Source organism: Balaenoptera physalus, assembly GCF_965194825.1.
Source record: "Balaenoptera physalus genome assembly, chromosome: X".
Classification (NCBI taxonomy): Eukaryota; Metazoa; Chordata; class Mammalia; order Artiodactyla; family Balaenopteridae; genus Balaenoptera; species Balaenoptera physalus.
The window spans coordinates 32,442,054-32,460,538 of NC_138903.1; the positions used below are offsets into that span (position 1 = coordinate 32,442,054).

General features: G+C 38.7%; 1 long non-coding RNA gene across 1 annotated transcript in view; it reads left to right on the forward strand.

The window, feature by feature from the left end:
* Positions 1-13,209, forward strand: part of LOC309652666 — an 857,026-nt gene extending 843,817 nt beyond the window's left edge. The window contains exon 2 of the long non-coding RNA XR_014258868.1: positions 13,058-13,209. This is a non-coding gene — a long non-coding RNA (uncharacterized lncRNA). The remainder of the gene's footprint in view (positions 1-13,057) is intronic.
* Positions 13,210-18,485: the final 5,276 nt, after the last annotated feature.

Below are 18,485 nucleotides of genomic sequence, written 5' to 3' on the forward strand. Positions count from 1 at the left end.
TCACCACTTAATCAGTACCAATATTTTTGATAGAAAACTTGGGGTTTACACGGAAGACTTTTTTTCCCCAGAAAGCTCAGTTTTTTTTTTTTAAACCTCACTAATAATATATTTGAACCAAATTGTTCTGCTAGGTAATTTTAGGCATTACAGTATGGTTGATATTTCACAGTAGTTCTCAATTCTGGCTCTACATCGGGATGCCCTGGAGAGCTGATGCCAGTGCCCAGGCCCCACCAGAGCAATTCAGTATCAATCTCTGGAAGGGGGTGAGTGGGGACATATTCTAAAAGTTGTCCAGGATATTCTGTTGTTCATCCAGAGAGGATCATTTCTGGGGTCAGATTACCAGGCTGAGAATCCAGACTCTAACACTGTCCAGCTGTGTGACTGTGAGCTGGTAACTTAAAACTCCTCCAGCCTTGATTTTTACATTTGTAATAAGGAGATAATGGTCATTAATGAACACTAAGTGAGATAATTATATAAATTTAGCACAGTACCTAGTATATAATAAGTGCTCTCTAGATGTATGGCATTGTTGCTGTTGTTACTGTAGACTCCAGTATTACAGCTTGAACTCTATCTTATAATTGAAATAAAGTACAGTCGAGCTCCACAGAGCCACCAAAGCGATTCTTCTAAAACGTAAACCTGCGCCCTTTGCTCCTTTGCTCCCCTGGCTTTTCCAGCTTGTGTCAGAATGAAAACCAACATCTTTACGGTGGTCTTCATGACCCTTCTGGTCAGGCCCATCCCCTTCCCTGACCTCAGCATCTCCACTGGAGCCCATTTACTCCTGTCCCTCCATGTGCACAGGCCTCCTTGCTGTTCTTCCAGCACCCGAGGAAGGCCTGCTCCCTGCGGCCTGTGCACATCTGTCCTTTGTTGCTTTTCCCTGGACGTGAGAGGCTGCGTCCCTCAGTTACTTCAAGTCTACTGGAATGCTACCGCTGAGGTTCTGCTTTACCAACTTGCATTTTTATTTTTTCATTTAATTTTTATTTTATATTGGAGTATAGTTGATTTACAATGTTGTGTTACTTTCAGGTGTACAGCAAAGTGGTTCAGTTATACATATACATATATCCCCTCTTTTTTAAGATTCTTTTCCCATATTGGCCATTACAGAGTGTTGAGTAGAGTTCACTGTGCTATACAGTAGGTCCTTATTAGTTATCTGTTTTATATATAGTAGTGTGTATATGTCAATCCCAGTCTCCCAATTTATCCCTCCCCCCCTTACCCCCCTGGTAAGCATAAGTTTGTTTTCTACATCTATGACTCTACTTCTGTTTTGTAAATAAGTTCATTTGTACCCTCTTTGTAGATTTCACATATAAGTGATATCGTATGATATTTGTCTTTCTCTGTCTGGCTTACTTCACTCAGTATGACAATCTCTAGGTCCATCCATGTTGCTGCAAATGGCATTATTTCATTCTTTTTTGTGGCTGAGTAATATTCCATTGTGTATATGTACCACATCTTCTTTATCCATTCCTCTGTCGATGGGCACTTAGGTTTTTTCCATGTCTTGGTTCTTGTAAATAGTGCTGCAGTGAAATTGGGGTATATGTATCTTTTTGAATTGCGGTCTTCTCCGGATATATGCCCAGGAGTGGGAGTGCTAGATCATATAGGAGTTCTTTTTTTAGTTTTGTTTTTTTTTTTAATAAATTTATTTACTTATTTATTTATTTATTTTTGGCTGCATTGGGTCTTCGTTGCTGTGCACGGGCTTTCTCTAGTTGCGGCGAGCGGAGACTACTCTTTGTTGCAGTGTGTGAGCTTCTCGCTGCGGTGGCTTCTCTTATGGCAGAGCGTGGGCTCTAGGCATGTGGGCTTCAGTAGTTGTGGCTCGCGGGCTGTAGAGCGCAGGCTCAGTAGTTGGGGCACACGGGCTTATTTGCTCCGTGGCATGTGGGATCTTCCCAGACCAGGGCTCAAACCTGTGTCCCCAGCATCGGCAGGCAGATTCTCAACCACTGCGCCAGCAGGGAAGCCCTTTTTTTAGTTTTTTAAGGAAGCGCCATACTGTTCTCCATAGTGGTTGTACCAATTTACATTCCCACCAACAAGGTAGGAGGGTTCCCTTTTCTCCACACCCTCTCCAGCATTTATTGTTTGTAGACATTTTGATGACCACTCTGACTGGTGTGAGGTGATACCTAATTGTAATTTTGATTTGCATTTCTCTAATAATATGTGATGTTGAGTATCTTTTCATGGGCTTTTTAGCCATCTGCATGTCTTTGGAGAAATGTTTATTTAGATCTTCTGCCCATTTTTTGATTGGGTTCTTTCTTTTTGATATTGAGCTACATCAGCTCTTTGTATATTTTGGAGATTAATCCCTTGTCAGTCACATCATTTGCAAATATTTTCTCCCATTGTGTGGGTTGTCTTTTTGTTTTGTTTATGGTTTCCTTTGCTGTGCAAAAGCTTGTACTTTAATTAGGTCCCATTTGTTTATTTTTGTTTTTGTTTTCATTAGGAGATGGATCCAAAAAGATATTGCTGTGATTTATGTCAAAGTGTTCTGTTTATGTTTGTCGTAGATTAACTGACCATAGGAGCATGCGTTTATTTCTGGGCTTTCTATCCTGTTCCATTGATCTATGTTTCTGTTTCTGTGCCAGCACCATACTGTTTTGATGACTGTAGCTTTGTAGTATAATCTGAAGACAGGGAGCATGATTCCTCTAGCTCTGTTTTTCTTTCTCAGTATTGCTTTAGCTATTCAGGGTCTTTTGTGTATCCATACAAATTTAAAAATTTTTTGTTCCAGTTCTGTGAAAAATGCCATTGGTAATTTAATAGGGATTGCATTGAATCTGTAGATTGTCTTGGGTAGTACGGTCATTTTAACAATAGTGATTCTTCTAGTCCAAGAACACGGTGTACTTTCCATTTGTTTGTGGTGTCTTTGATTTCTCTCGTCACAGTGTCTTATCGTTTTTGGAGTACAGGTCTTTTGCCTGCTTAGGTGGGTTTATTCCTAGGTATTTTGTTCTTTTTGATGAGATGATAAATGGGATTGTTTCTTTAATTTCTCTTTCTGATCTTTCGTTGTTAGTAAATAGAAATGCAAGATATTTCTGTGTATTAATTTTGTATCCTGCAACTTTACCAAATTCATTGATGAGCTCTAGCAGTTTTCTGGTAGCATCTTTAGGATTTTCTATGTATAGTATCATGTCATCTGCAAACAGTGACAGTTTTACTTCTTCTTTTCCAATTTGGATTTTTTATTTCTTTTTCTTCTCTGATTTCCATGGCTAGGACTTCAAAACTATATTGAATAAAAGTAGTGAGAGTGGACATCCTTGTCTTGTTCTTGATCTTAGGGGAAATGCTTTCAGCTTTTCACCGTTGAGTATGATGTTAGCTGTAGGTTTGTCATATATGGCCTTTATGATGTTGAGGTAGGTTCCCTCTATGCCCACTTTCTGGAGAGTTTTTTATCATAAATGGGTGTTGGATTTTGTCAAAAGCTTTTTCTGTATCTGTTGAGATGATCATATGGTTTTTATTCTTCAGTTTGTTAATATGGTGTATCTAATATGGTGTATCACATTGATTGATTTGCATATATTGAAGAATCCTTGCATCCCTTGGATAAATCCCACTTGATCGTGGTGTATGATCCTTTTAATGTGTTGTTGGATTCAGTTTGCTAGTATTTTGTTGAGTATTTTTGCGTCTATGTTCATCAGTGATGTCGGCCTATAATTTTCTTTTTTTTTATGGTGTCTTTGTCTGGTTTCGGTATCAGGGTGATGGTGGCCTCATAGAATGAGTTTGGGAGTGTTCCTTCCTCTGCAATTTTTTGGAATATTTGCAGAAGGATGGGTGTTAGCTCGTCTCTAAACGTTTGATAGAATTCACCTGTGAAGCCATCTGGTCCTGGAATTTGTTTGTTGGGAGTTTTAAAATCACATTTCAATTTCAGTACCAACTTACATTTCTTCAAAAACCCCTACTTCCACCAGCCACTCCCCAAACCCTAAACTTCTTTCAGATTTCTCTGTAGTTAGCATTTACCATCTGAGAGTAGTATATTTATGTGTTTACTCTTTATCTCCAGCAAGGGAATTTGTGAGAAGATATTTGTTTAGTTAATTCTCATATCACTAGTGCCTACAAAAGTGTGCACTGTGCCAAAGGTAGTCACTAAATCTGTTCACTGAAGAAATAAATAGTAATTTAAAAAATCCTACTAGTTTAACATCAGCCTTAATCTACATAGGTTACAACAAAACCCTTGGCATTGTAGGCATAGTTTCTTTTGTATTTGTGAGAATGCCAGAATCAGTACAGGGGGAAAAAAAGTTTACCAACTATTAATGATGGCTTTTTAAGAATGTCCCAAAACATCAAGGCCTCAGGTTCTGATGCCCTCTTGATTGATCCATCCATTCTGTGCTTCTAAGAAGCTAATGGCTCTCTTCAGCTCATATGTAAAAGCCTACTTCTACTATAGAATAGTGCATTTGGGAAGGTTTATGTTCAACTTTCAGTGCACTATTACAGTAAAAATGTTCAATGAGTGGCCATTTTAAACTTTAAGCCTATCTTAGAGTGCTTTCTCACTCTCCTTTTAAATTCATTTTCTTCATTCTTATCTCTTTTCAAGAGATTTTATTGAAATGGAAAATGGTTGTCAGAGATAATTTTGTACAAGGACCAACTTTCTATGATGAATGTACTTACACTCTGAATTTTCTCACTCTGTCTTTGGCTCTCTCCTTGGAACCCCGTACACTTATTGTGTTAATTACTGTGTCATTGCATCGATCAAATTATGTTTTCTATTGATTTACTTTTACATTTACCTGTGCTGCCCACCGGGTTGTGAATTCCTAGAAATCTAAAGAGCTTTTCTTACGTAATTTTTTGTCTCTCTCTCTCAATGTTTTGTGCATGATATGTGCTCTGTCATTGTTTAATTGAATTAAACATATGCCTGAACAAAAAATGGCTCTTTTAACCTACTTGACTCACACTCTTTGGGCTGGATTTATCTGCAGTGTCCCATTTTAGATGGAACTGTATTGAACTAGATTATGTCTAAAGAAGCATTATGCATGGGGGCATTATGTGGACGGGAGTAAAAATGGTGGACGGAATGGTGGATGGAAGTAAAAATGTCTAAACTAGATAAGAAGAATTTTGGACAGCTATGGAGGGGTGGGAACTAGTTGCTTTTACATATTTATAAAATTGTCATTAGTAAAAGAGGGGGGACTCACTGTGTACTGCTAATAAGAATATGTCTGTTGGGTAGATGTTAAGGAGCACAAGTTTCAACTCAAGCAAGAAAGCACTTTCACAATACCATTCATCAGTAGAATGGTTTCCTCACAAGTCAATGAATTCCTTGACACTGAAAACGTTAGAGCAGGAACATTAAGCACCTCTTGATAAAGTGTGGCTCCATTAGTTCTGTGAAATGTGTTGGTGTTATCTTACAGTAATTAAATAAAATTTTGGCTAAAGAAATGAACCAGTTTAACCTCTTGATGGATCTTTTCTCCAAATATGAAGTCTAAGTACATAATGCTCTTTTTTGTTTTGTAAGTAAAAGTTAAGAGAATTCCATTCTGATTTTACTCTGTTTATTTGCAGTCCTTTATTCTCTTTAATATCTCAAAGTTGAGGAAGCCTAAGTTCATTTTATACATGATAGAACTGAGCCTTCTAGGCTATTTCAGTATCCCCAAGAAAATCTACATCCCTCAGATTCTGGAAATTCAAGCTACCTTGACTCAATACCAAGGAGTTAAACTTCAAAGAAAACAGGTTATTAGTAACATGCATAATGCAGTATCTAGTACTGTCCCTAGTACTGCAGAGTACTAAAAAAGGAGAGATTATCTTCACTAACAGGAGTTCGTAATATAATTGAGGAGAGATTCAGCTACTTGAATGCCAATTATTGAATGATATTTTACATTATAAATAGGCAACACATTACATCACAGTAACCTAAATTATATACTAAATTTGAGTGCTAAATACTGGTATTAAAATTTAAAGATGTGTCTTTCTTAAAGAATAGTTATCTGATAAAGACCATGAGTACATTTTAAGAGAAATGAGTTCTTGATCTGGCAAGTGAACTTGGTTGCAGGAGTTGCACTGGAGTTCAGGCTTAGGCTGGCTCTAAAGGATAGGAGGGATGTTGATGGTAAGAGCATATCAGAGGAGAGTGATGGATTATTTTTGAGTAATTTATCTTTGATCTGGACTAGAGCTTTTATTTATTGATTACTTACTTATGGTCTCCTGGTGCCCCTTTATTCTGTTTTTGTAATCTAGAAGAAATAAGCCAGATTTAATGTAAATGTTGATATATTATTAAATACAAGTGATAATACATAAACAATGTGGCCAAATATTTTTAACAATTCAAAATTCCCTTTCTTTTTTCTTACACTTCCTTCCAGACTGCTACATAATAACAGAAACATAATTTATTCTCTTGGGCTATTCCTAGACTGTACAGTATATCCAGTGTTATGGATTCTAAGTTATGTTTTTGCTATATTTGGTCTTGTTAAATTTTCATTTGTTATTCTAGGATGATTTATGTTAAATATAATATAGTTTCTAAGTCTCAAAGAGTGAAGGCTACAGATTATAAGTTACAGGGTATTCTGTTCACTTGAACTTCCCAGAGAAGTGGGATCCTAGATTCAAATGCTAAGTGGCCAAGTAGATAACAAAGATGTTAATATTAGGTCTAGTATAAGCAATAGGGGTGATGTAGCCTAGGGCAAATGGCAAATTGGAAAGTAGATGCCCTGACTGAATGTTCAAGTTAAAAGAAAAACTAAAAGCTTGGGCCAGCCAAACAATGATGGAGTCATATTTAGCTCACCAGCTGCCAGTTCGGTATCCCTCATCAGTTGGTTTTTGTTGGTTTGGTTTGGTTTTATTTTTGTTTTTAAACTTGAAAAATGTAAAAATGCAGTTGTCCTACCAGACTTTGTCTGACTTCTGCTACAGGCCTCAAATAGACTAGACTCAAGAATTAGGGAATGCATCCAGAAATATCTACTTGACTAGGATAACAGGGATTCCTAGATATAGAGATAAAATTTGTGGGAAGTGTCCTAGTAAATAATTTACTCTAATTGTAGATAACATTGGTGTGAACATGTTGAATGTCTCCAGGTGGCCTTCAGTGCCTCCTTAAAAATGAAGTCATCAATATAAAATAACTAGGGAAAAAAGTATAGTTTGGGAAATTACATTACGTCTGTAATGACAGGTGCTTTGGATAAGTGATGAACATTTAAACTGGAGCTGAATAATAAGAATGTCCAGGTGTTCAATTCAGCACAGCCTAAAGTCAAGAGCAGCTTTAAACATTGAATGCAAGTTTCCAATTCAGTCACCCAAATCTCTTTACTGTAACACTATTCTCAATTATTAATCTGAAATTGTGGATAAATATTTGAGTCATTTATTCATTCAACAAATATTTATCGTGTATTGTGTGCCAGACTGTGTTTTAAGCACTCAGATTACATCAGAGACCAAAACAAAAATCCCTGCCCTGTAGAGCTTAGAGTCTAGCAAAGGGGTTACAGACAATAAACAGTACACATAATAAAAGATAAATTTTCTTGTATGTTGGAAGTGATAAACACCAGAAGAAAAAAGAAAAGGAGCAGGGTAAGGTAATGGGGAGTGCCAGGGAGTGGGTGTAGTTGGCAGTATGATGTAGAGTGGTAAGGCGGGATCCCTTAAGAGGATGAGAACTGAGGGATGTGAAGAAAAGGAGTAAGTTAGACAGATATCTGGTGGAAGGGTCTTCCAGAAAGAGGGAACAGTTGTTATGAGATCATCAAGGGAGATGTTATAAGGAGGCTGGTGTGGCATAAGTGGAATGAGCAAAGAGAGAGGAAAGTAGGAGAAAAGGTTAGAAAGATAACTGAGCATTGGACCCTGTAGGGACTTTGAGGCTGGCTCTCTTAAGGATTTTTTACCATGAATGAAATGAGCTATTGCATGGTTCTGAGCTTGAGAAAGAATGAGGCAGCCACCAATTTATATCTATATCTATATCTATATATCTATATCTATATATCTATATCTATATATCTATATAAGTGATTACTTAAAAAAATTAACTGCTTTAACTTAAACTGTTAAACTTAAATTGATTGCATGATTCAATAATTACAAAAACACAGTTTACATTTAAAAAGTAAAAACTAGAATCCTAAACACATGCCAGACCCACAGAAGGTCCAGTAGATCAGGATAGGGCAGGCAGGTGCCAGGTGCGGAGCGCTTTCAGGCACGGAAGTGATGGCACCCGCATCACTCAGTGCCTAGTCATGGTAAGTGCACATGCTATAAGTGTTGCCAAGAATATGTCAACCAGTTGGAGAGCAGAGAAAATCCTAAGACAATACAAATTTAAGAAAATGACACCCCACTGTCTTCACAGTTGCTCAGAGGTCCTGAGGCCACAGATAACAAGCTGTGTCTGCTGGCCACAGTAAATTACCAACTTTTTTTTTTTTTTTTTTAAATAATGTGAGGTTTTTGTTTGTTTGTTTTTTTGTTTTTTAAAAATTATTATTTATTATTTTTGGCTGTGTTGGGTCTTCATTTCTGTGCGAGGGCTTTCTCCAGTTGTGGCATGCAGGGGCCACTCTTCATCGCGGTGCGCGGGCCTCTCACTATCGTGGCCTCTCTTGTTGCGGAGCACAGGCTCCAGATGCGCAGGCTCAGTAGTTGTGGCTCACGGGCCTAGTTGCTCCGCGGCATGTGGGATCGTCCCAGACCAGGGCTCGAACCTGTGTCCCCTGCATTGGCAGGCAGATTCTCAACCACTGCGCCACCAGGGAAGCCCATAAATTACCAACTTTTAATGAGATATGGTAAAAAATCTGATTACTAAACATGTAATACATGGAGGGATGATATTAATACATGTGCAGAATATCACTGCTGACCAAGGGCTGTGGGGAAATATAGAGGAGTATGCTAGATGATTCCACATGATCAGTGCTGGGTTATCAATCATGGCATCTTCATTCATGGCCAGGGACCAGGGAGCAGTGTGGGTAGTGAAATGTCCCATCATCTGCTTCATGGCTCCCTTGGGCTCTGGCCACCTTCTAGCCCCAGGAGTCCTCTAAGACCCCTGGGATATTCATTGGCTAAGAATGAGTATTTTTATGACAGAAATCAGGAGCTGTGGGAGTGACTGAGAAGCAGAGAATGCAGCCAGACTTCCCAATAGCAAGTAGTAGTGAAACTTCCTGATTGTGATGAAGGATGGACAGATACACGCAAGGGACCCAGAAGAGTCGGCTAGGAGGTAGGGATGACTATAAAGCCCACTGTTAGTGGGCCTCTACCCATGACTAAAGAATTGGTAGAAAGACTTCTGCAGCTTAATATGCAATAGCTAAGTGAATAAAAATACCACAAACTGACCTCTGTTGCTCTGTCTTCAAAATTCTAGTGTCCATGAGAACAGTAAACACTTTTGTATTCGCCTAAGACTTCAGGAAAATAGCTTCAGAAAATAGGAAAAATTATATTGTCTGAGGCATTATCCAGAGAGGCCACATTGTATATAAAAAAGTTTCCTTCAAATGAGACATGGACTCATCCATAGGCATAGTTGAGCACAAGCCCTAATAGGTGTCTCAGTTTGTTCTGAATAGGAGGTAGACTGAACGGTGGCCTTTCAAGGGCAAACGTAACAGTGTTGCCTCGTAGCTATGCAGAAGAATGGATCTTGTCTACCACTATTGAACAATATGACCTAAAGCTGATCATTACAATAATATAATAAATATTTTCTTCCTTTTCATATTTACAAATCAATTCTACATTTCCTTAAACAACAATAAAGGTTCAACATCAACCTTGGCACTGACCTGACCATGAGGGGCCATAGATCAAGGAGCTTCAGGTGTCACAGGACAACTGCTGCAGGCCTTCTAGTGGGAGCTGGCTCTTCTAGGGAAGGGTGGAGCTCAGTGGGCTGCTGGGGTTGGAGTTGAGTGTTTGTTGGAATATGAATGAAGCTCTTTGTCAAATTCCTGGTCAGGATTAGACACACTTCTCAGAGATGTGGCCACTCCCATCTCTGGTCCATTCAATGAGAACCTTGAAATGTAAGTTTTTTTTTTTCTGGACTGAGTCTACTGAGAAAGATTGGCTGGAGCAGGATCTAGCCTTTCCTCCAGTGAGGGAAGCAAAACATTCAGAATGAGAGCTATGAGGACTTGCATTCCATCTCTAGGCCGTGTGTGAGTCATATAATTGAAATTGGCTAGGTTGGTATAGTTTTGGAGCTCATTCTGGGTCTCTAGGCATTGCTCACCCACGTTGTAATCTGTCTTGCTCTGGAACTTCTGCAAGTATCTGACACCCTTAACATCTCCAGAGGACTTGTTTTTAAAGTAGATTAAGCATGGAAGCTCACAGTTGAGGAGGTTTGATGGTACATTAAGAGTGTAGTGGTCTTATCCTTCTCAGACCAGTTATTTGGACCCATTCCATAGTCTTAACATCATCATTAAGATGTATTGATATCACACTCACTGTATACTGTGACATGGGGAGAGCAGTAACTATAAGTAACTATAGTTTGAGGGCCATATTAGCTCCTGCATACTTGACCTTTGATGTAAGTCTACGTGCAATCCCATATGGCTGAAGCATATGGGATAGGTATTCCTCATTATTGAGCTCCACAGAACAAATGTCATCAAAAGATTACAGTGAGAGGAACATAACTGAGGGGCTGCTGGAATTTACCAGGCTTAGAGATTGCCCATTTTCATGGATACTCAACAGAGAGAACCCAGAAGAGTAGCCAACACAGAGCTTTTCCTTGAACATTGTCGTGCACTGGACAGTTCCTGGAGCCACAGTTTCATTGAACTGTCTGTGAGAAGGTTTAGTTCTATGGATTTCGTAGCAAAAGATCAGGCATTTCACTGCTACAAGCAGACAGGTTGAAGAACTCTTCCTACGTGTTGAGCTTAGGATGACTAGGCAGCCCTTTATTTCTGAAAGCTTGATGTCAAAGCTCCCTTCCACTGCCTCAAAGGAAGAGTATGGATAAAATGGAGCATGGTCCTGATAAATTGAATATTTATAAATGGAATATTTCCTGCCATATCAATAAACAAAGGATGTCACAGTCACCAATGATTGCAACCCTCCAGTGTGAGCTGGTGAGCCCTGAGGAAACTCAGGGCTGAAAAGAATACCTGCCATCTAGCAACCATCAGACTGCAGCCACTCCCTGCGGTGAGCCCTGAGGAAACTCAGGGTGTGAAAATACAGGCCCCAGACAGCTGAGGTGCATATCAGAGGAATGATTTCAGTGAGTCCAGACTCTTGCATCTTCCCATACATAGAAAAGCGCTGAATTCCTTAACTTGAGATATCTGGTTTTCTTTATTTAACAATAATCGTTTGACCTTCCCAATTACCTGCTCTTTACTGCAAAACCCCTATATATCCTGGCCCCTCCCCTCGCCTCCTGGGCTGCAGCCCTCATTTTGCCCCAAATAAAACTTAACTCACAGCTCTCACTTTGTGCATTTTTTTTAAAGTCAACAGTCCTAGCAACAAAGCTATTCCAAAAACAGAAAAGGGTTGTAGTTTTCTTCTTGGGGAGAGAAAGTTCAGTATGGTACACTTTCTTACAAACAGTAGCTTGAATGATCACATCACAGGTAATCTCTATTATGTACACACTTTGCTTTAAACCGACTGCAATCTTAGATGATTTTCCATAACAAGTGTCAGAATTGCTTTAATAAGAGACAGTATCCTGTCATAGGCTTCTAGTGGAATATGCACAACATGATTTTTCAGTCTGTTTTTATGTAGGATAGATTGGAGTCCTTCTAGAAACCTAGCCAATTTCCTCTTTTCTTTCTCATTTTCTGTTAGAATTAGTAAAGAACTAGTCTTTAAGTTGTACTTAAGAGAGAAGCTGTCACCCTGAATATACAAGGAATATCAGCTCGGATCACGTATAACAGCTAACGCGAGGATAAAGCTCATCAAAAAATCCTCACCTCTAAGATACAAGATTGGCTCACAATAACTCCAGGCTGGGTGGGTTTTCTTTCAGGCAAATCATACAGAAAGAGTAGACAGTTATATACCAATACATAAATCTTTGTCATCCTTTCTCCACACTGGTATGTTTTGCACCTTAAGGTAAACTTTGTAGGGTGTTCCTAGGCCTTTCTGCACATCCACTTTAAGAGGCCTCTGGGACTGCCTAGAGGCTGTACAGACCTTGGGAGCACTGTCTTTGTGGGATACACACCTCCAAGCATTAGCCTTGTTAAATTAGTCCAACCATGAGTGAGGTGCAATGGCTACAGCAAGTAGGACTGGAAAAAAACTTGATGCTAAATCAATGACCTTTTGGCTTTGGTTCAACCCATAAGAGGGCCTGTGTGGTGACAGTGGCACGGCAGCTGGACTTTGCTGCAGCCGAGACATGACTTTTTTTTCTTAGATGATGCATGCTGAATATTTAGGGGTGTATGTGCCTGTGTGTGCGTGCACGTGTGCACATGCACACATGAAAATACCTTAAGAAAATAAATCACAAATGAAAGAAGACGAGAGAGGAAGGGAGAAAGTAGATATGGCAAAATGTCAACTGGTGAACTAATGGAGGATTATATGTGTTTCCTGTTCTAGTCTTCAACTCTTACGTAAATTTGGAATATTTTAAGGTACAGAGTTGGGGTGGGAAGAAGAAATCATTAATAAGTATTGGATGGGTCTGAACATGAAAAGGATAAAAACTAAATAGTACATTCTGGGTATGTCTTCCTATGTATTATGGTATTTATCATTTGATTTATTATACTGAACTATCAAGAGTTTGTACATGAGAATCATATGTGAATCAGCATTAGACAGAAATTAGCCAGAATATCTTCTCATAGTCACATTTTATAGCATTTCTTAGAACTCGAGTACCTTTTTTTTTCTTCGAACTTTCTATCTTTGTAAGAATTTATCATGTGCTCCATAGAAGTACTTGGTCAAATAGTATGAGTGTGTTTCATGTTTGGTAATTGCAATCATTGTTGCTTTTGTTGTGGTCATCCATGTACAATGCTTGGTGTCAGTCTATTTATCTCTTGTAAAAATAAAATACAGTGTGTGTGTGAAAAAAAAAAAAAAGTACTTGGTCAAGTCAATTTTGTAAGTATTGGTTATTCTTTCCTCTGGGAGCATTTAAATCAAATGTGTTTCTTCCTGGGAACCAGAGGAATATTTATAGCTTCCAAAAAATGCTACTGTTTAAACTACTTTTTACTATGAACATATACAATTGCATATTTTTAGAACAGCTAGAAATTATTAAAATGCATGTTAGTTAATGATAAAGTTGAGAAAATAAGTTAGTGCAAAAAGGTTATAAGTGTTTACATTCATCATTGTCTCTATGGTTTTATTCAGACCTCCGAAATGTAGGCATCTGTGCAGCCACAGGTCTGGAAACTAACCATTTTCATGCAGTGACTAAGAACATAGCTTTGTTTCAGGCAGGTTGAACTTGAACCTGGCCCAATTTTCTACTTGTGGGACTTTAAACAATTAATGACCTTTTCAGGGCCTTGTTATCATAAATAAAGTCCGAGGAAGATATTACCATCTGCTCTCTGAGACTGTTAAGAGGATTTATAGAAATGAGATAGTGCACATTATGTATTCAAAAGAGTATCTGACACAAATAGTACAAGGCCATTACCACCACTTTTATCTACATCCACACCAGATCATCCTCCTTGTTGTCACCAGGAATGTCCATCCTGATTTATGCCGAGTAGAAACACTCTAAATCATTTATGCCAGAGGTGTGTTATTTAAATCCCAGAATGGAGTTGAAAACCATGGTGTCAGGTGCCTTTTCATTTTACTGTCACTCTAATATTGAGTATTTTTAGAATAAATTCCTTACCACTGATTGTTCCTTTCTGTACCGATTGGCATAGGAAATCCATAAATGTTACCATTGTTTCCTGATGAGGTACCATAAATTATCCTATATTCCAGGAAATATTTTTATTAAAATAAAATATTTTACTTAACTTTAAGTTTTTTAAATTTAACAATATTTATTATAATTTATAATGATATACTATTATGGCATAATATGTAAAATAAATATAAATTTATTTTTATTCAATATAAATTAAATTATAATTCATTTAAAATTAAAATATAATATTAAAATGTAAGAGTGTTAGTATTACCAGCTGCGTGTCCCTTTTCTTTTTTAACGTATTTTTAATAATGATACCAATGTATAAAGTGCCCATATAGCCATGCAGTATAACTTGTTAAATTTCTGTATCATGTGCTTCATGGAAGAATGTGGTCAAGTCAGTTATGTACGTGTTGGTTATGAAACTGAGCAGGACCCCGTGGGGCTCCTGGGCACGGAAGCCTTTCCGTGTCCCCCATTTCCAGCCAGCCTCCATGATCTTCCAGAATTCCAAAAGGCAGATCAGTTGCTAATCAGGGAAAGGAGGGGATGCAGAGACAGGGAGGAGACCACCTGAGGCCAGATTAAAGGAGTGCAGGTTCTGCACACACCTTGATCCTTATCAGCAGCCCCGCCCTTGAACCATTACTATAAAACTCCTCACCAAATCCCTCCAGGTTGGGACACACAGTTTTTCAGGGCACAAGCCCTCTGTGTCGCCGTTTGCCTGGCAAAGCAATAAAACTATTCTTTTTTACTTCACCCAAAACTCTGTCTCCAAGATTCAATTTGGCACCAGTGCACAGAGGCTGAGTTTTTGGCATCAGTTATTCTTACTCTGAGGAGCATCTGAAATCAAATGCTATCTTAATTAATAAACTGATTTTGTGAAATTTTAGTCTCACAGTAAAATTTTCAACTTTTTTCCTTTAGTCCTTTACCATTTTACATCCATTCAGTAGTGCTTCTTCCATTCATTCATTTGATAATTGTCATGGGTTAGCTGCTTGTGAATTGTTCCTAAGTGTTGGAGGATTCAGGGGTATGTGGTTTGTTAAGGAAATGATCCCAGGGGAAAAAAGAAGTAATGGAGTAGGGGAAACAGGACAGAGAATCTGTCACCCTAAATAAAAGTGACATTTCAGTCAAAGCTCAAGCCTCACCCTCATCCTTGGGGTTCTCAAGAACTGAAATTGCACCACTGAGTTTTTGGACTGTTTGAGGCAATGGAGCTGGACTTTTGTTTTTGTTTTTTTTTAAAATATTTATTTATTTATTTGGTTGCACCGGTTCTTATTTATGTATTTATTTTTATATTTATTTTTGGCTGTGTTGGGTCTTCGTTTCTGTGCGAGGGCTTTCTCCAGTTGCGTCAAGCGGAGGCCACTCATCATCGCGGTGCGCGGGCCTCTCACTATCGTGGCCTCTCCTGTTGCGGAGCACAGGCTCCAGACGCGCAGGCTCAGTAGTTGTGGCTCACGGGCCCAGTTGCTCCGCGGCATGTGGGATCCTCCCAGACCAGGGCTCGAACCCGTGTCCCCTGCATTAGCAGGCAGATTCTCAACCACTGCGCCACCAGGGAAGCCCCGGAGCTGGACTTTTAAACTCCCATACTACATGGGCATTGGCTTGGACTTGCTACAGGGCACATAAGCTCCCAGGCACTTCAGGCTTTGAACAGCTACAGTAGCCCAAGGGAAGTTCTCTGAAGAAGGTTAGAGGTACCCACTTAGGACTGTCGACAAAAAATTAGTCAGTCAATCTAAGAAAGAAAGGAAAATTTTATTCAAGCCATATGAAGGATTATAACCCAAGAACAGCCTCTCAGAAAGCTCCGAGAACTGTTCCGCCATTTAAAAGTCAAAGCACATTTATATAAGTTTTTGAGACAGAGGGCTGTACATTAAATGACTTACTATTGACAGTTTACACAATCTAGGGAGTAGTGGGTCATGCGTCATCATGGCCCCTTTCAAGATTCAGAACGAATGTTATCTTTTAAGGAGTTGTAAGGAGCACCAGTCCTACTGGTGCTAGGAGAATGTTGTTTTTTTGTGGTTGAGCAGGTATTCCTGCCAATGGGGGAGGTTTGGTCGATGCATAATGCAGATACACAATGCACAGTAGAGGGGAAAGAGGAGGCCGAAGGGCAGAGAAAATTTTTTATGTTTAAATTGTATTTCTTCTTCTGCCATAAAATATTAATTTTATTTCATAGGACTAAGCTTGAGGAAGCTGGAGGATAGGAGCATATCACAGGTGATCTGGGCTGAATATTGATAGCATTTGCTAGAGTGCTCTTTTTTTTCCTGAAATTGGTAAAACAAAATTTTTTGATTCTATGATAGCAATGATGATGATGCCATGAATAAAATATTTTATTTGATCTAGATAATTATAGTTGAAAACAGATGCTCAGGTAGTAGAATGTTTAATCATTAGGTTTAGCATAAATATACAGTAAGCAAAAGTAGTAATTCCTGATGTCAAGGAATTTTAAGCTTTATTTGTAAAGAGAACAACACATGAAATAATTACACATATTTGTTAGTTTCCTATTGCTGCCATACCACATAAGCATAAACTCAATGGCTTAAAACAATGCCCACTTACTATCTCACAGTTCTCTATGTCAAAAGTCCAATAGAGCCTGGCTGGGTTCTCTCCTCAGGTCCCACAAGCTGAAATCAAGGGATTAGCTAAAACTACAATGCTTATCTGAGGCTTGGGTAGGTCCTTTTCTTAAACACAGTGGCTGTTGCTAGAATTTGTTTTCTTGTGTTTGTAGGACTGAGGCCCCATTTTCTTGCTGGCTCTCAGGTAGAGGTGACTCTCATCTCTTAAAGGTCTCATACTCACAAGTCATCCCACAACATGGTACTTTATTTCTTCTTCCTTTAGGCCAGCAGGAGCACATCTCTCTCTGACTTCTGCACATCCAGAGAAAGTCTACTGTTTAGCTTCTCACCTGATTGAGTCGGGCCCACCCAGATAATCTCCATATCTTAAGATAAACTGACTTGAGACTTTAATTACTTCTGTAAAATCTTTCCCCAGGAGGACATAAATTAGTGTTTGACTGAACAACCAGTGGACTGGAATCTTGGGGGACCATCTTTAGAATTCTCCCTGTCACAGTATACAAATGCAAATTAACACAACAAGGAAGTTTGATGTATGTGCTTAGGATGCAGAGAATAGAATGAATGGTTTGGCTAAAGGGTTTTAAAAAAATTCTGAGTGTTGTGGATTTTGCACAAAGTTTTGAAGAATTTTAAATGTTAAAGTTAAATGGATAGGGACTTCCCTCGTGGCGCAGTGGATAAGAATCCACCTGCCAATGCAGGGGACACAGGTTCGATCCCTGGTCCGGGAAGATCCCACATGCTGCGGAGAAACTAAGACCGTGCGCCACAACTACTGAGCCTGCCCTCTAGAGCCCGCATGACACAACTACTGAGCCCGCACGCCTAGAGCCTGTGCTCCGCAACAAGAGAAGCCCCCGCTTGACTAGAGAAAGCCCATGCACAGCAACGAAGACCCAACGCAGCCAAAAATAAATAAAATTAAATCTTTAAAAAAATATAAAATAAAAAAGAGTACATCCTTAAAAAAAAAAAAAAAGATAAATGGATAATGCACTCTGTAAGGAAGAAATAGAATATGTAGGACCATGAAAGAAATAACAATTTAGTTATATGAAGCAAATGTATAGGTTTAATATCCCTGAGAACGCCTTATATTTGAGCTAAGATTTTTTTTTTTGGTTCTGTGATGGGTGACTTTACGTAGTGGTAGGAAGTTGGTGAGATTAATTTAGTTTTAAAATTAATTGATAAAATAAGTTTACATCACTTTCCTTCTGCAGTATGTGTACTGACTTCCTCTTTTCTTTCCCACATATACCAATCATATGTGCATGTGCACACAAATGTGGACACTTGCATACATCTGTACACACATACACATTCACTAACTGTAACACAAAAGAAGTTTCTTAGTCCATTGATTACACATCTATCACAAGGCATCCAGTTGGAAAGTCATTCAGTGAACTATTTCAATAAATAGATTGTTTCTCTGCTCAGTTACAAAATTTGTCAACCAGCGTATGGCATAATCCACAACTGAAAAAATAGATTGTTCTCATGTAAGGAAAAAGAGGAATGATAGGAATCAAAGGAAAGTTCTAGAGGAGCAACGTAAACAGCATTTGAAATTTTTCATCATGGCAGCAACAACATTGTAAATATTTGAAAGTTGAATGATGTTTCTGAAGGATATCAGAATATGCCACCACAAAATCCTTTTTGGCATAAGGATTATTTTGAGCTGATTGCTTTGAGAAATTGCAGACACAGGAGAAGCTCTGAAAACAGAGTAGAATTTACCCTTTTGTAAGGGGAATCTACATTTATAAAAGAAATTTGCATTAAAAGGGGGGAATTACTGCAAAGAGTTACTATCA